The 14,496-nt window shown below is 46.3% G+C and overlaps 1 protein-coding gene across 3 annotated transcripts in view; it reads right to left on the reverse strand.

Moving 5' to 3' along the window:
- The window catches only part of St3gal4 (ST3 beta-galactoside alpha-2,3-sialyltransferase 4), a 37,160-nt gene that overhangs the window by 11,400 nt on the left and 11,264 nt on the right, over positions 1 to 14,496 (reverse strand). The window contains exon 1 of one of the 3 annotated variants that reach the window (XM_041657427.1): positions 9,718 to 9,746. The exons of the other annotated variants lie outside the window; for them this stretch is intronic. The gene's annotated coding sequence lies outside the window, so the exon portion shown is untranslated. Of the gene's footprint in view, positions 1 to 9,717; positions 9,747 to 14,496 lie in introns of those variants that run through there. 3 annotated transcript variants of the gene reach the window in all.

Here is a 14,496-nt window from a genome sequence, read left to right on the forward strand (position 1 = left end):
ATGCAGTCACCTGAGGGGTTTAAAATACCCAGATGTCGAGGTTCTGGCCCTCCACGATTTTTATCACATCAGTTAGAGGCCAAGCATCCTTAGTAAAAAGGAAAGCAAACAACAAAGCCACCTCCTCTGTGACTCAAGCGTGTCGACAAAATGGAAAATTCTGCATAGATCGGGTTCCAGAGTAAATGACAGACAACTACTCAGCCAGACTCGGACACTGACCTTTAGGGAAGAGACTCTGGCAGTCACTGGTAAGTAGCTTAGAGTGAACCCAAATAACAAGACGGCTACTCCTTCTTTGGCCTCTTTCCCAATGCAGATCTACACTGGGACACCTTTGTTCCAAATCAGAACCAGAACAGTTCTAAGTAGCCTGGCTCGTCCTAGGGTTTGTTCCAAGGTGCCCAACCAAGGATGTATACATCCTACTTCCTTTTCTTGCTGGGCCAAGTCCAGAGGATTATTTGTGTCCTTGGGTACTTCAGGGGCACAGGGCTTCTCAGACCGGTTGCTTCAAGGACAATCTGTTGACGGGAAGCCTGCAGTTGATCTATCCCGCTCCAAGGCTCAGCAGCATCTCCTCTGACCCAGCTGCCAAGGAGAATCACTCATCCAACCTGCTAGACAAAGTTAGCCCAACGTCAGGAAAGTTGTCTGCATCGTTGGTATTCTGCCATGAAACCAAGGTGTCCTCAGCTTAAAGTGAGCTGATGAGCACAGCCAGGGGACTCTCAAAGGGCAAACAAGGGACACAGGAAGAAACAGCGCCCTGCAGAAGTACCTGCTATCAAAAAGGAGTCCTATTCGATCAATATCCCCCCACAAGGGCTGAGTCCACCCAAGGGTCAGCTTAATGACACTTCTGAGAGGAGGCTCTGGGAGTGTGGTGTAGTAGTAGTAGTAATAGTAGTGTGTGTGTGTGTGTGTGTGTGTGTGTGTGTGCGCGCGCGCGCGCATGCACAAACACGTATGTAGTAGCAGTAGGGGGCAGGCAGAAGGCCAAAGCTTGCTGAATGGTTCTATGCTCTTAAACTCTTGGATTTCTGTCCCCTTCAGAGTGTTTGCTTTTGATTTTTTTGTTTTGTTTTTTATTTTTTTGTTGTTGTTGCTTAGATTGAACCCAAGGCTTTTGGCAAGCTAGGTAAGTGCTCTACCATGGAGCCATATCCCTGATGGCTCTCAGTTCTGTAAGCAAAACAAAACAAACAAAAGAACCCAGAGCTACCTGCCCTTTTAACACCCCTCACTTCTCTCTCCAAACACTACCACCTTCCCAGGACCTGATCCAGCCAACTCCCCACCCCTTTGCTCTTCCCACCTCTAGTCCCAGTTCTGTCCCTGACCAATAAACACGGCTTCCTTAAAGCAAATATCTACATTTGCCTCGCCTCATCCCCCACCCCCCCCCAGGCTCTCCTTACCTCAGGTTTTGCTCCAAAGGTCAAACTTCCACATTCCACTTCCTTACTTCCCACTCCACCTCTTCCTGAGAAATGATACACAGCAAACCCTGCTCTAGCTTAGAATACTCCATCCCAAAACCATCTCAAAAGTCACTCTTAGGACCACAATGTTGGCACTGTGTCGCCAGGAGCCTACAAGTTCAGGCCTCGTGCACTGCAGGCACATCCGAAGCATGTGTGGTGATTAACACTGTCAACTTGACAGGTTCTAGAATCACCTAGGGCATGTCTGAGTGATCTTTCAGATTAGGGTAATGGAGCAGGAAGCCCAACCATCCCCAGAGGCGTCGCAGTTTCGTCGGCCATGGCCAGGACTAACTAGGAAGGAGTCAGTCTTTGCTTCCCCAGTCTGAATGTGGTGTGACCAGCCACCTCTCACCCTGGCTGCCATGCCTTCCCCCAGCAAATGGAGAGCCAACACAAACCCCTCCTTCCTTAAGTCGCTTGTGCCCGGTATTTTGTCATGTCAACTAGGAAAGAAACTAAGAAGCACTGAGTAGCTGTACCCACGAACAGAGAACACACATCCTGACTGCCCAGGTTCTTTTACATTAGGGTGCCTCATGTGGTTTAAATGTGAGCCCTCAAGTTCATGCATTGCAAACTTGATCCTGAGTGTGGTGGTTTGGGAGATGAAACCTTTAAGAGGTGGGCAGGGCTCAATAGTAGAGAACTTGCCTACCATTCAGTTCTCAGTACTTTGGGCAGGGAGCTCTGCCCCCATGAGTGGTTAGTGCTTTACCACAGGAATGGATTCCATAAGATGGAAATGGAGCCAGTATGAGAAGACAAATTCAGCCTCTTACCTCTCCCCTACTCCCACTCTCTGCCTTCAGTCTGCAGATGAAACAGCCAGAAGACCTCATCTTGGACTTCACACCCTCCAGAACCATGATCCAAATGAACTCATATCCATTATACATAATCCTGGCTACAGAATTTGGTTAGAGCAGCAGAGAACAGACTAAGAACAACCTAGTCTTAATAAGTGGGGTCCCTGCTGTAACAAATACTTGAAAATGTGGAATCACCTTTGGAACTGGGGAGGCTAGAAGAACCAATACATGTGGGCTAGGAAAAGTCCTGTTAACTGGAGGGGAAATCTCTGGGCTTTCCTATTACACAAGCGTTGTCAGAACTAAAGTAAATACTATCCTGGTAATAAAGTGGCTGACAACTTGGCTGAATTGTCTAAAACTTCATGGGAAACAGCAGGCTGAAAGAGGATATTTGGTGGAAGAAACATGTTGGCCACAAAGCACTCAGGGTGCCGTGTGGCTTGACTGTAGCCGGTGCGTTCAAAGACAGGATTTGAAAATGGAATCTATAATTAAAAGGAAACAGAATTTAGGGATTTGAGGGATTCTCAGCCTGGACTCTATAGAGAATTAAATGTTTCATGAGAGGAAAATGTAGGTGTGGCCAAGCAATCATCTGATAAGATTAGTATAGACAGAATGAGGTCTGAGGCTATTCATCAGGACAATGGGACAATGACCCCAAAGGCCCCTTGGAGAATTCTACTGAGGTCCCTCCCATTTCACACCCAGAATGCCAAGCTTATGAGAAGAAAATAAACAGAAGAGAGGCCAGACCTTGGGGCAGGTAGCCAAGAGCTATGATAAGCCTTGATGCCCCACATTCTTGGGCAACCTCCTGCTGCCTCAGCCACTACTCCGGAGCAGCTTGACCCATCCCTCCAAAGGCAGCGGGGGACAAGCAGTGGCAGTGCCCACAGGGTGCCAACTCTGTAGTTATAGCATTTAAGAGCAATGGGACATGACTTGCTCTGCCTGGATTTCAAAGGACGCCATGGCAGCCTGGGCCAGGACATAGATGGAGGCAGCAAAGAAGACTCTTGAGGAGGCAAGGCCCAGCGGAGCTATGGAGTCAGAACACAGAAAAGTCCAAAAAGGCCTAGTGGAACCAAGGAACCCACATGTAGGCAAAGCCTTCCACTGAGACACCAGAATTGCGGGGCTACCAGAACACATTATCGGCCTGAGAGCTGAGGGCAAGACTCCAACCTGCCACCCAAACAACACCATGGGGTCAGTGGGTTTGGGTCCCAAGGTCTAACGCCTCTCACCACTGTCTAGAAACAGGGCACGGAATTAAGGACAATTATTTCGGAAGGTTTGTTTTCCTTGTAGGGTTTTACGTACACATGACTAGTTATCACTCTCTTTTTACCAATTTCTCCTCTTGTCTATCCCATTATTCTAATTGCGAGGTAGCTTGCGTAATTTCACAAGCTGGTGACTAAATAATTCAAGGTCAAAAGTGAACCTGCTATGAGAATGAGGAGATATCCCAGAGTCAGGCAACGGTAGCGTTTTAGTATGCAGCTACAGCGGTAGCTAGAGGAAACTGTATAGACAAATTCAAAATAGGAAAGAAAACCTACAATTAACTTTCCACCCAAAATAATATTAGTGTGTGTTTCAGATAGAATCTCACTACATAGCCCTGGCTGTCCTTGAACTCAGAATAACGCACCTGCCTCTGTCTCCTGAGGGCTGGGATTAAAATCACGGGCCATCACACCCAGACCCAAAATACTATTCTTAAGCTACCCAGTAAACTACGGATAGAAAGAAGAAACTATGGTATAGGAAGAAATGAAGAGAAGGAAAAATACATTATCAACAAAATCAAACGTACAGTCTCTTAAGAGGTAAATCTGCCTTGAATAGGTCTCTACTCACATTCGATTCCAGAGACCCCAGACTTTGGAATTTTAAAATTCAAATTGGGAGGTGGGACCCTTAAGATGTGTGTAGGTCATGGACAGAGTTATGGAGGGAAGGGATGCCTCTCTGTGAGAACAGAAGAGAAAGAGTCCTCGCTACCCCCACACATTTGCCTTTCCACCTTCTACCATGGGATGAGGCAGCCATGAGCCAAACAACTTCAGCCCATCATTAATGACTCCATCTAGAGTGTGCTATTACAGGGGCATATAGGTACTAAGACAGCACCCTCACCCCTCTCTAACCTGGGTGGCTGGACAATTCCATTCCTGGGGCACCCAGCTCAAATGGCCCTGTTCTTATGAATCTTTTCCAGTATTTCTGAATAACTCATGCTTTTTCCCCACAAACTACAGTTTATACACTGATTCAAGCTCTAAACAGATCATAGAATCTTATGGCTTATAGTTACTGGTTTATGTTAGATAGTGATTGTATGTCTTGCTCAATATCTTTTGGCCTCTGAAATTGGAGACTTAGAAATTCCAAAGTGTAATTTCATATTATAGAATTATAAGCTTTTATATATTGCCCATGAAATAATAACTTCTGATCAGGGATTTCTTTGTGTCTCTGGACCATATTATCACAGCTATTATAGAGCAGATGTTTTACCAAAAAAAAAAAGTGGTAATAAAATACTTGTGTGTATGTGTGTTTCTGGGGTTCAAACTAAGCAAGAATTTTATCACTGAAATACATCCATAGACCTTGATTTGTAAAGCTGGCCTCATCAGAGAATCTTACAGTAGACAGTGATTAACACAGTGACTGTACAGGGTTGCAGAACGCTCAACCCTAAATGGGACATCTGTATCACATGCCCTCCTACCGAGGACCAGAGATTATTGCAGAAGAGTGGGTATAAGAATGGGTATATAAGAGGCAAAGAAAGTGAATGACAAGATGTCTTCAGGACACATCAGGCAAGTTGTGCAATAACCTTAGAGAGATTGTGACAGCATGCATAAGCCTTGTGCATGATCAACCCAGACCAAATTTCGGTAAGAAGCGTGGAGATGGGCATGGAGTCCCACTCCTAGCCATGGAGCTGGCCACTGACAGCTACTAGGAGAGGAAGAGTCAGTTTCTTTTCTCTCTGTAGCTCCTGTAAGTCGACTGCATCCCAGTGGAAGGCCACACAGCCAAGACTATATAAAGAGCACAAATTGAATCTGATGGATTTGTTTTAATGACACAAAGTTGGGTATACGGAATGAGGGGTGGATCTAGGAAGAGTTGAGAGGTGAAAATGATCAAAACACATTGTATAAAATTCTCAAAGAACTAATTTTTAAGAAATTAAACAAAAATTTAAAACTGAAAATAAAATCAAGTCTCACTCTTCTGCTGTGGCTGACTTTAAACTCACTATGAGGACTAGGTTGGCCTGGAACTCCTGATCCTTCTGACTGCCCTAGAGTGCTGGATTATAGACGCAGGCCACCATGTGTCTGTGAAAGATGTTCTATGTCTCTTACTGATAACTGAAATTCATGGTTACCAAAGGCAGGATCTGGCTCTCTCAACCCGGGCACTGTTGGTTTTAGGAGCCAGGCAACTTGCTGTTGCAGCATCTTGTGCACCATGGACACTCAGCAGCGTATCTGGACTGTAACTGCTAAACTCCATTAGGATCTTTCCCACCTTCCCTGCACTGACATCAAGGTGAACCTCCATTGCATCTGCTAACTCGCAGTAACTTCTCTTAGCTTATATTGTTGCCAGTAACCCAAGGAGATTCAAGCCAGACTGAATATAATGTGATTAATGCAACCTCACAGGCTCTTTTCAGTAAAGGGTCAATACCCTGGTTCTGCTATACGATGCTCCCCATTTGATGGCCTTACCTTCTTCCCACACCAGCAAAAATCCACTGACCTACTTCTACTGAGCTCCTGGGACCCACATGACAATGTTCCTCTCTTCTTCATCACCTAACTCTCTTGTGTGTCCTGCCTCCATGCCTTGGTGAAGGAAGCTAGGCACACACCTTCCTTCAGCCTCTGATCTTGCTGCATGCCAGGTAGGAAGGCTTTTGTCTTAGACACAGGCTTGAATATCTATGCATCTAACTCTTCATTCACTTTTCCACACTTCCCAGCAGCAATCCCCACAGAGCCAATGCTTGCCTGTCTGCAAAGATTTGTTTTAAATTGTCTGCCTACTGCTGCACCACCAATAATTAGAACTGTGCCTGGCACACAGCTCTCAAAACAAATCTGTTAGATTAGCAAATGGATCTGTGGGCTGGAGAGATGGCTCAGAGGTTAAGAGCACTGACTGCTCTTCAGAGGTCCTGAGTTCAAATCCCAGCAACCACATGGCAGCTCACAACCATCTGTAATGAGATATGATGCCCTACTCTGGCATGTAGGTAAACATGCAGACAGAACCCTGAATACATAATAGAAAAATTAAATCTTAAAAAAAAATGGGAGCTGAAGAGATGGATTGGTGGCTAAGAGCACTGGCTGTTCTCCCAGAGGACCCGGGTTCAATTCCCAGCATCCACATGGCAGCTCACAACTGTCTATAATCCCAATTCCAGGGGATCTGACATCCTCACAAGGACAAATGTGCACATAAAATAGAAATAAATAAATAAATAAATATGTAAAAAATATATATTTAAAAAACAAATGGATGTATTCATTGTCATAATGTAGGTGGTACAAGAATGGGAAAAAATAGTAGCAATCGGTCAAGTCCCTTAGTCACTTCCAGCACAGCCCCCAGTAATGTCCTGGCTGGATGTCAGTCCCCATCCCTGTCTAGTGTGACCACAGGCAGCCTGAGGTGAGACTGTTCTTCCAGGCCACTGAGAGACTGCAGAGGACAGAGAAACTGACCAAATGCTTAGGGCCACCTGCGGAAGGTGGGGCATCCTGCAAGAGGAGGCAGACAACCTTCCCAATGTAATCACAAGACTCTCCCTGGTGCCTGCAACAGTGTCAGGCCATCATCTGATGCCTTGTCACAAGACATCACAGGGAGCCTCCTGAAAATTATCCTTCTGGTGTTTGCCTAGAGGAGCAAAGGCCAAAATCCATAAATTCTCAGAGTTAGAAAGCTGAAGTCCACATGCCTAAGTGACCAGTCTGGAGGCCAGGTCAGGGCCAGGATAAATAAAGAAGAAATGGTTTCTAATAGTGACCTATCCCAGGTTCCTCCCAGCCAGGGCCTCTGGAGGACAGCTCTCTTCCAATACTGCCCACCCAGGAGGCTAACAACACTGGAATCTGGGGCTGGTTCACCACCAGCACAGCCAGGACCTCTTTCCTTTGGCCCCCAGATGTCTTATCTGAAAGCAGTGGATTATAGTAGCCCTGGTCTGGTCAAACAATACCACCATCCCAGCTAGTTTAAAATATTTGAGTCAGGTCACAAGATGGCTCAATGGGTAAAGGTGTTTGTCACCAAGCCTGATAACATGAACTTGATCCCCAGGACCATATACTAGAAGGAAAAAAATCAACTCTTAAAATAAGCTGTCCTCTGCAGCCTTGGCTAACCTGGGGAAGTTCACGATGGAAACTATGCAGGGCTGAACTCACAGAGAACCCCCTGCCTCTGCCTTTTGAGTCCTGGGATTAAAGGTGTGTGGTACCATGCCCATCCTTAACTCTTTTTTTAGTGTTTTAGTTTTATGTGCTGGACTGTTTCACACGTGTGGCTGTGTAGCATGTGGATGCTTGGCACCTGCAGAGGCCAGAGCTGGGTATCAGAGCCTCTGTAACTGCAGTTACAGACGTGTGAGCTGCCGTGTGGGTTCTGGGAATCGAACCTAAGTTCCCTGGAAAAACAGCAAGGGCTCTTAACCACTGAGTCATTTCTCCATCCCTGAGTAAAAATCGTTTTGAAAATGCTGGGCTGTTCTTGAGACGGCGTCTTATCAAGATGTCCATGAGTTTAGACCCTTCTGCCTCAGCTTCCTCCACGCTGGTGTTACCGGTCTAGGCCCAGGATGGTGGCATACACCTGTAACCTTAGCACTTAGAGAAAGCGCAGGCAGGAGAATTAAACAGGAATTCACGGTCCTCGCCCTATGCACATCTAATTACTCTCACTGTACACATCTTCCTTCCCCAAGGAGAAGAACTTTGGCTGCATGCCTCCCACCCAACCTGCACACAGAAGAATGAAGCCTGGCAGAAGCATAGGCAGGAGTCAAAGCCAGCAGCTTCATGCTTGGGTTTGTGTTAGGACCAGATCAACAGTGTGGGATCTGGAAGCAGTGGTTAGGACCAAAGACCAGACTCTCCTCCCTACTCTCTCTTTCCTGCCACAGCATCCTCCTAGCTACCCAGCTGCCAGAGGCCTCCTCACTCCCACATTCGACTTTATCACATTGGCTTGTTTCGGTTTCATTGTGGCAGCTATACCATGCTATCTCTAATGTCCACTAGACCAGTCTCCCAAACACCAAACATCAATCGGCATATTTTAAAATAAACAAATGCCTAAATTATTATCATTTGTTCATTCAAGCAAATAAACAAAAACAAAACACTATGAGCAGAAAGTTTCATCAAGTTAGAAAATTCCAGACCCTCTTTTGTGCCACCCAAGGCGCTGAGCTTGCTAGTTTCACACAGGCAACTCACAGGGCCAGCGGGAAGACTACTATTGGCCAAACGGCTTCTTTCAGAAGAACACCTTTCCCACCAGGCACCTGCGGTTTCTGCAGATAAGGCAGCTGCCATCTTCCACTCAACTCCACCCCCTCTAGTTCCAGAGTGCTGAAAGAAACCAGCAGCCAAAACCAGCAAACTCTGGGCGGCCCGGGAAAGATTAGAGCCCAATGGCACCCTATTCTCTTTCCTCCTCACACGTTCCTCAGGACGAACAGTTTGGCACAGGATACCAGGACCAGCTGACGGGAAGCTCAAAGCACTGGCTGTAGATGAAAGGGCTACGTATGAACTCTGAGAACCCCAAAGTTCACCTCAGCCTCTGCAGCCACCAACTGAAAACTCAGCTTCAGATTCCTCCTCTGAAAACAGGGATACCAGGTTCAAGTGTATACCTTTAACTCTGGCATTCAGGAGACAATGACAAGCCAGAGATACACAGTTAGAGCCTGTCCCTCTCCCCACAAAAAAAGCCAGTGGTGAGGTAGTACACTTTTAATCCCAGTACTTGAGGGGGGTGGCGGGCAGAGGCAGGCAGATCTCTAAGAGTTCAAGGCCAGCCTGGACTACATAGTAAGTTTCAGGACAGTCAGGGCTATGTAGTGTGACTTTGTCTCAAAACGAAATAAAACACAAAAACATCTTACATAAAAACCAAAAACAACAAAATGAGAGTACCAAGTTCCCAGAGATGTCACAAACTAAAGACATATCACACCACTTAAAGCCCACAGCTTCAGGGCTGGCCCCATACGGAGCAAGCACTTGGCACGGCTACAACAGCCCCTCTCCACTCCACGTCTGCCCCACTCCAGCTAAGGGAAGGAGCTCAGTCACAGCTCCTCCCCACTCCCACACTATGCTCACCTGTCCTCAGTGGCTGGCTCCTTCCTGAATCTACAGCACAAGATTACAGTTGCCTGGGGAGATGGTAGGGATACCATCACCCAGACTCCACCCAGCTCTGAGTGCAGCTACCTATTGGCCTAGATTCACAGGAACATTGGTGGGGTGGAGCGGGCAGGAAGGAGGTAGCCAGAGGAAGTTGTGATCACTGTCTCCAGGCAGCACTCGTGGGGCTCCTGAGCAAAGTATCTCTCTAGGCAGCTGTCTTGTCCAGAAGAGACCTTTCCAAAGCCACTGCCTGCCTCAGGTGGTGCACAGTGCGCAAGATCCTGACGCCAAATGAGTCACACACAAGACATGTGATCTACAAGTATCACTAATCACGCAAATTGGAAAAAAAAAAAAAAAACCAACAACAAACCAAAGAAAAACAAAGGGCAAAATCAGATCCAACAATTCCACTTCTGAGTATGTACCCAAAGAAAGTGAAACCATGACCTCCAAGAGATACATATATACCCACGTTTACAACAGAACTGGTCAGTCACAAGATCCAGAATGTGGGGACAGTCCAAGTGTCTATGGAAAAGTGAGGTGATCAGCAACATTTCGTACCCATGTATCATACAGCCTTGTGCAGCCACACAAGAAAATTCCAGCACTTGCTGCACAGTGGATGAACACTGAGGACAATATGCTAAGTGAGATAATGCAGTCAGAAAGATAACACTCTAGGATTCCACCTAAAGGAGGCACTCCGTGGTCAACGTGGTCAAAGCACAGACACGGAAAGTAGAGAAGCAGTTGGTGGGGAGCAGGAAATGAGTTGTCCAGGGGGTTCCAAGTCTCTACTTCACAAAATGAAGAGTTCTTCAGTTTGACGGTGGTGACGGCAGGGAAAACTGTGAATGTCCTTAATGCCCTTGAACTATGTTAAGAAAGGAGTTAGGGGGTGGCTCAATCCATAAAGTACCTGCCCTGAAACAAAAGAACCTAAGTAACCTGAGTTCAAATCCCAAATAGTCAGGTAAAGATCATGGCTCAATCTGGATAAACCTAACAAAGCAAATTAACTTGTGGACATGCTAGTATACACCCAGCCAAGCACGAACTGGGTGATTTCCAGACTAATGAAAAATCCTATCTCAAAAATAATAAAGAAAGAAAGAAAATGAAAAAAAAATGGTAGACAGTGTTCCTGAAGGTGACCCAAGGAGTCATTTGAACTCCACCTGAACACACACACACACACTTCAAAGTCTTTAAATGAGTAAGATAGAAAGTATGATGTTATGATTATGTACTTTGCCATGATAAATCAGGGAGTCAGGTTTGATAGTACATGCTTATAATTCTAGTCTATAATTCTAGCCTTGGTTGACGCAGAAGACCCAAGTTCAATGCCAGCCTGGGCTACAGAGTTAGAACATGTATTTTAAAAAAGAGAGAGGGTGGGAGGGATCAGGGGAGTAAGGACGAATACCTACTACGCCTGAAAGCATGCTGATGGTTGGCGACCACGCATGCAGATGAAATCCCAGTATCTTTGGTCACACAAACACATCGTTGGCTGGTAGTGAGATGCAAACCGATAGGAAGGCTTAGCAGAGCACTGCACAGTGTGAGCGATGCTGAAGCCTGAAGCCAGGCACACCTTCAAATCCAGAATTCCATTTCCGGGTACACCCCAGAGTAACCTCCCTTTCACATAGATCCTTCCATTGAGAGCACTTATTCAACACTGCTATAACAGCAGAACAGAGAACTAGTACCAGGCAGGGAACTGGCTAAGTAACCTCTGGTCTAGTTACACAACTGAGAACTCCTTTAACTGAAGTAATCAAACCATATGGATTGATTTAGATAAACATAAAACTACAAGTTTAATTTTTTTTAAATAGTTTTCAAGACAGGGTTTCTCTGTCTGCCTTGGAACTCACTCTGTAGACCAGGCTGCCTTGAACTCAGAGGTCCATCTGCCTCTGTCTCCCAAGTGCTGGGATTAAAGGCTCAAATTTAACTTTTATGTGTTACAAACAGATAAAGTATGGATCAGAAAACAATACTGCTCTATCATGTGTGTATAAATTATACACATGTGGTAAAAGAACAAAACAGAGGTATACCCAGCTTTAAGTGAAAATTAAATCCTGGGCATATGAGAAGAACAGAATAGACTGTGAGCGCACATCTTTAGGTTTACACGTGTCATGACCTGTCCTCTTTCCCTTCCCACCTGCCACTTTCCTTCCTTCCTTCCTTCCTTCTTCCTTCCTTCCTTCCTTCCTTCCTTCCTTTCTTCCTTCCTTCCTATGCTGGGATCATACCTAATGAGGAGTTGGACTCTCATCCTCTCCCTCACCCCATTTCCTCCACCTTCTTGGATGGGAGCTGGTGTAGCCTAGGACAGACTTCCAGTCCTGGACACACACACACACACACACCCGCCTCACCCTTGTATTTCTTTCTTTTCTGGCACTATAGAGGAATCGAACCTACGTTCTCCTCTAACCTAGTAAGTGTTCTACCACTGAGCTACAACCTTAATCCTAGTAAGTGTTCTACCACTGAGCTACAACTTTAAGACCCTTTTGTGTCTTAAAGGGAGAAGAAAGTGTAACATAACATGGGGAAATGTTCACTTTTACTAACTTGATGATCTGGATGATTAACACCAGCCTGTTATGTTTTTTTTTTTTTTTTTTTTTTTCTGTTATGTTTTTAAAGGACTGGAGATGTGGCTCAGTAAGAAGAATGTCTGCCTAGCACGCGCAAGGTCCCATGCTCAATCCTCATCACTGTATGTACCAGGTATGATGCTTCATCCCTGTCCTCTCAGCTCTCAGCACATGAGAATTAAAAGCAGATCAGATATTCAGGGCGATTTTTGGCTCCATAGTGATTTTGAGGCTAGCCTGAGCTACATGAGACCCTACCTCAAAAAATAAAACAAAAAAAAAATTTAAAGCAGAACTAGGGTGTGAGTATACAGCTACTGTGAAGAATACAAATGGCACATATGAGAAGATGCTCATCTGCGTGTCAAACCCCAGCGTGGGTAGAACCCTTGTCTAGCACACACAAGGCTCTGAGATGGAGCCCCAGCACCCGAGGAAAAGCTCCAACTCCAGCATGCGTGGGGCACCGCTTTTTCACTCATCCTGACAAAGGTCTGAGGCGCACAGTAATGGGCGGTATAAGGGAAACAGGGCCCCTTAAGTGGAACTGAAAACCAAGTCAACGTTGTGGGTAGAGATTGAGCAATAGCTCTTAACATTCTTGTTAGAGCCTGAGGAAGTGATGCTCAAAAGACAAATACCATCGATCGGTGGTTTCTAAGGAACTGACTGCTGCACCTGTTGACCAGCTCGATGACTCTGACTCTAGGACTGCTGGCTAGAACCCCGAGTGCAATCACCTACAGAGCAGCCCCATATGGCCACAGCAGAGCCATGAGCAATGCCTCCCTTACCTACTCCTCAGAAGAGCTAGTCTAGAACAACATTCCTGTCCCACTGCAATACTGCAATATCCCTAGGCTTCAAGAACACAACAAGGGCCAGGTGGTGGTGCTACACGCCTTTGATCCCAGCATTCGGGAGGCAAAGGCAGATGGATCTCTGAGTTCAAGGCTAGCATGGTCTACAGAGTTCCAGGCTAGGCAGGTCTACATAGGGAAACCTTGTCTTAGGGGAGAAAGACAGTAAAGTTAGGTGCACAGCAGAAACAGCAGCCCATTCAGACCGCAGCCTCCTACACCCAGGGCACTGTCTTCCGTGCCACCAAGAGCTATAAACAAGATGACAGGCCCACAGGTATAGATCTGACACATAAGTAGAGACAGACATATGGCAAACAGAGACATTATGAAGGTAATGTAATGATGACTCATATTATGAAGCCTCTAACCAAAGGCAGTGATGTATACCTGGGCAGGTCCTCTACAGTCTGGTTAGAACTATCCCTCTCAGAAGCTGGCTTTAACCTGAGCTGTATAAGGGATAGGGACAGAAGGTTCTGGACTGAGAAAAACACAATGACCCCGCATTTGTGAGGCGGAGAGAACAGAAACAAGTCCAACATGACTGCTGGTGATTAGAGAGAGCCAACTCAAGGATGCCACGTGTACCAGGGGCTCTAAGACCCTGCACGGGCCACCCAATGAGCAAGGGTCGTCTAGATGTCATAGAAAGTCACAGCAGGGTATTAGTGAAGGAATGACACCACTGGGTTAGATTTTAGAAGATCCTGGAGCAATTCTGCAGCTTCTGGGAGGGCTTTCTTTCCATTCTGAAGGCACTCTCTGTGCTCCTGCTCCAGTACACTCTTGTTCACTGATGACGAGTGTCCAGGTCCCCTGCCTGGGATCATGACCCCAGGACCATATTCACACCCACACCTCAGAAGACAGCCACTACCAGGTGAGGGAGGGATGGGGCAATGCTGGGGGGGGGTCACCCCACTCTTTCCTCTCTGCAAGTGCAATACCTCTGACAGCTGATTGTCAGTGCCCGGGTTCAGGGCTGGTTCCAGCTGACACAGCCAGGCAGCTAGACCTTGGACAAACTTTCGTAGCCTGGGTGGTACAGGCACCAATACTCCAGACAGTGCCCATTACTAAGTTGCCTCCTTCAAAGTAGCGTTGCTACCTCAGTGAATGATCCTCTCTAGCTCAAACGGAGGTACCCTGACTTACAATGGGACTAGGTCCCAAAACAGTCTCATGAGCTGACAATACTACAACTCTAAAATGCAGCTGATATCCATGCTCTAAGAGCTGAGCATCCTATCTTAACAACC

The sequence above is a fragment of the Microtus oregoni genome, unplaced genomic scaffold (assembly GCF_018167655.1).
Source record: "Microtus oregoni isolate MIOR12 unplaced genomic scaffold, Mior012 000008F_ref0000371, whole genome shotgun sequence".
NCBI lineage: Eukaryota > Metazoa > Chordata > Mammalia > Rodentia > Cricetidae > Microtus > Microtus oregoni.